At 34.5% G+C, this 4,389-nt stretch overlaps 1 protein-coding gene across 1 annotated transcript in view; it reads left to right on the top strand.

The window, feature by feature from the left end:
• Nucleotides 1-4,251: 4,251 nt before the first annotated feature.
• Nucleotides 4,252-4,389, top strand: part of LOC146999865 (RNA-binding motif protein, Y chromosome, family 9-like) — a 10,467-nt gene continuing 10,329 nt past the window's right edge. Inside the window, exon 1 of the mRNA XM_085834394.1 lies at nucleotides 4,252-4,311. The gene's annotated coding sequence lies outside the window, so the exon portion shown is untranslated. The remainder of the gene's footprint in view (nucleotides 4,312-4,389) is intronic.

Genomic DNA, 4,389 nt, shown 5'->3' with positions numbered 1-4,389 from the left:
AAAAGAAAAGAAAAGAAAAGAAAAGAAAAGATTACATGCTATCTATAAAAGTTTACCCATGCCTCCAGTAGATAACCCTATATTAATATACTTGTTGGCAACACTAAATGGACTCACTGAGTTTATTTAAAACGAGAAATAACATGAAATTTAGAAGTAATAGTGGTTGGGGTCACAGGGGAAGAATTGAGAAATGCAAATTGTAGGTGGATTTAAACAAACACATTATATGCATGTATAAATTTTCAACCTATTTTCAAAACAAGAAAAGATAATTTAAAAATAAATTCCCAAGACATGGCCTCTTCCAGTAACTTCTCAATATTTAAGTTTAGAACATAACAAGCTTTTTCTGTGATTCCAAATAACAAAAGATGAAAACAATAAAATTTGGTTAATGAGATTTGTAAAATTTTTGAGGTAATGTAACTGTTAATGAAAATAGTTGATTGGTCACTATAAAAACGTACCAAACTAGAGCTGCACAGAGTAGCACATCCCTGTAATCCCAGCACTCAGGAGGTAGAGGCCAGAGAGAGGTGGACTCTGTAAGTCTAAGGCCTGCCCAGACTGATAGGGAGTGTTAGAATAGCCCAAGGTACATAATAGAAAAGAACTGGCTCAAAAAAATGAGGAGTATCAAGCCTCTCCTCATTATTTGGAAACTTTTCATTTAAATATATTGTTACATATAGTCGCAATAGGTGACCATTAATAAAAACAAAAAACAAAACAAAAAAACCCAGTCCACTCAAACCATAATAAGAAAATACACATTTTATTAAGAGCTACAGTATTTAGTACTAATTACTAAGAATCATAACCATGAGATTTAGTGAACTAAGAAAAATCTAACTGCCTATAAAGAAACCCACTGGAAAGTATTCCCTTACTGTTGTATATAGTAAGTATGCTAATATTTCTTGGCAGCAGAAGCAAGATGTTAATATTTATAATCATTCAGTAAATTTACCTACAAAAATTTCTTGACAAATTTTCTTTTCATTATATGTAATCTTGTGAAGATAAAATAAATAATAGACCAAAAATTACAGTGACAATCTGGTGCCCAAAAAGGATGTGCTGTACACTAAGTCCCCAACTTATTTCCAATTTCTATTTTAATGATCTGTGATATTTAACAGTGAAATTTATACTCAAAGTATTTAAACAATAGGTTTATAATCTTTCTTGATACTGATGCATATGGAACAGCTTTATATTCCGTAAACTTCACTTAGAGTCAGTGGAATTATTTTTTGACGCAATATATTTTTTTTGCCTATATATATACCTACAAGTATTTTTTCATATTAATGAAGTATGTAAGAGGAAAACATTTTAATTGATATTATAGTGAATTCCTCTTTTAGTAATATCGTTTACTATTATGAAACATACCAACTTTCTGAAAATGTGTTGGCTATTTTGGTGGTCACATTTCAGATACATAATCTGACTATAATAGGAGGCTTATTCTACATGTGTTATTCTACAAAGTTTAAATTTTCTGCCTATTTGGGATGGTAATGGAGGTTGAATTCAAGGCATTGCACATAGCGAATATTCTACCCCTAATTTAGATGACCAGTCTCTTTGAATTTTTTTTTCTTGCTAATTGTCTTGCAAAATAGCCTAGGAAAGGACTGGCCTTGCTAGGGAGGACTTGAATTTGGGGTCTTCCTGCTTCAGCCTCCTCAATAGCTTTCTGTATTACACCTGTATTATTAAGATTTGTTTGTTTGGTTTTGTTGGGTGTGTGTTGTGTGTTCTGGTGTTTTTACTGTATGTGTGTGTGTCAGTGCACCACTTGAGTGCAGTGCACAGGGAGACAGTGGTAAGCAATTATGTGAATAGCAGGAATTAAATCCAGGTCCACTGCAAGAGCAACAGGTACTCTTACCTGCTGATGGATGTCTTTAGCCCCAAATTTTACAGTATAAAAATAATAACTGTATGTTATATCTTGTATGAAATATGTTTACCTTTTAGTCATAGACTGGCTGCTGTGTTATTTTACCTGACAGAAAATTTTTGAAAGTCTAAAGAAGATGATGCAATTGACAATAAAACATTAGTATAGTGTGTGGAGAAACTGCAAGCAATAAATGGTAAGAATAAAAATAGTAGAGAAGCCTAATTGGTAAAAAAAAAAAAAAAAAAAAAAAATTACGTTAAAGATCTGTGAAAACTGCTAACCTGTCAGTAAAATCCTTACAATACAAGTACAAAAATCTGTATGATGACCTATTCCAATCGTTGGCTGATGTGCTTATGAGTACAATTCAGAAGAGGATGCAGGTTAACCCTTGAAACTTGATGGCCAGTTTGCCAGGGTTAGTTGCCATGCCACAGGTCCCAGTGAGAGACTCTGTCTCAAAACACACAGTAGACATCTCCTAAGGAATGATACCAGAGTTTTGCTTCTGGTCCCCATACTTATGTACACACCAGTGTACACACATGCACCTTTATAAAGTGAACATATACGAATATTATCCATAACATGATATCCATAAATAACATGATACTGAAAATAACTACTGAAAATGGCAGTTAGGTACTAAAATACAATTAAGTTTCTTGACATACAAGACACTCAAAAAAAAAAAGCTCCACCAACCACAAAACAGGTAAATAAAATATACAAGCAAAAGACATTAAGACAAAATCTTCAAAGAAAACAATACCAAACAAAAAGTCTGCAAGAATTCTGTAGCTCATTTTGTGTTGGCAAACTACTACTTCAGGGCCTAACCTGGTGCGTGATTTATATCCCCAGTTAGACTCAGTTGGAGAAAAATATTTTTTTTCATTGAAATCATGTATTAATTAAAGACAGGAGTGGGAGTCTGTGTCTACTTCTCCTTCAGTGCTGAGAGCCTGTCTGGCTGAATTGAACCTATGTAGGCATACAGTAATATTTTTAATTGAAAAAAAACAGTTTCTTACTGTCTTATACTACAGGGATTAAAGAAATCAGAAAAAAAAAAAAACAAAAAAAACAAATATAGGCTGTTTTAAGTAGGTCTCAATATTGTGTTAATTTTGAAAATGTGTGTCCAAGTATTACAAAGATTAACTAAATGAAGAAAATTAATAATTTTAAAAGCCAAAGTAGGAAAACAAAACAAGTGTGCATGTGTGCCTATGTGGGTATGTGTGTGTTCATTTTCATGTATGGCAGTGTATGTCCATGCAAACACTCCTCACCTTAATTTTCAGATAGTCTTTCACTAAACCTTCAGATTACTGATTTGGTAAAAGTGGACTGGTTAACAAGCTCTGAGATTCCTTCTCTTACCACTACCTAACTCCTGACTTTCTATAGGTGTAGTGGGGATCTGAAATCAAGTTCTTATATTATAGAGCAAGCCTTTTATCCCCTGGAGCTCTTTTTATCCATGGCCTTCCCTAGTCCTCAGAAACTATCAGCTTTCAATTTGTAATTTTTTAATTTTTTTCTCCATTTTTAATTTTTAGCATTTTTTATGAATCGTCTATGGTTTTTATTTTCCTTTTATAATGTTGAAAAGCTCAACTCTACACAGTATGACTCAGTAGTTTATCAATATTTTGGGTAGACGATAAATAGTAGAAATTTTATAATGGTTTTTCTTTTTTTTTAAAAAAAGGCTAGTTTACCTTATTTCGTGTATATGAGTACACTGTAGCTGTACAGATGGTTGTGATCCCTCACATACGCATGGGGTTGCTGGGAATTGAACTCAGGACCTTCAGAAGACCAGTCAGTGCTCTTACCCGCTGAGCCATTCCACCAGCCCCAGAATGGTTTTTATACGCTAGGTAAGGTAAGAAAATAGGGGGAAGCATGCAAACTCGTAAACATCTGTTGGTCTTTTAAAATTTTTTAAACGGACAACAGCGATGTGCTTGCTATATCCCGGGCTCAGAGCTGTGGTCTAAAACTGGTAACTGCTATCTCGGGTGTAATGGGGGCATGGACTTGCAATATGAGGCCTCTGCAGATAGCTGCCCTAACAACTCACTCCATTCACGAATTTTTATGTGCTATTCAATTAATTTTTATCTGCTTTGTTCGTACTTATTAAGTACTGTCTCCATTTCTGACTCTGAAGCCCAGTACCACACTGCGCCCACCCCTCAACCAGCCAGTCTCTTGGTTCAATCCTCCTCATCATCCCTACTTCCTTTGCAGTTGGTGACATCCGGGTCTCTCCGGATACTTAAATTGGTTGCGACGTGGGCTCTGAGTGCTCATTTTGGAGTCGGAGTTGTTGCGGGATGGTGTGATCCATTAAAGCTGAGAAAATAGAAAATCAAGAAAAGGTAATGCGTTGTGAATTTAATGGTAACCAACTATTTTATACCTTAGGAAAAACAAATGGTTATGACGGGGAAATTAAT

The sequence above is a fragment of the Mus caroli genome, unplaced genomic scaffold (genome assembly GCF_978045245.1).
Source record: "Mus caroli unplaced genomic scaffold, Mus_caroli_1 scaffold_34, whole genome shotgun sequence".
NCBI lineage: Eukaryota > Metazoa > Chordata > Mammalia > Rodentia > Muridae > Mus > Mus caroli.
This window is presented reverse-complemented; position numbering and strand designations above follow the sequence as displayed.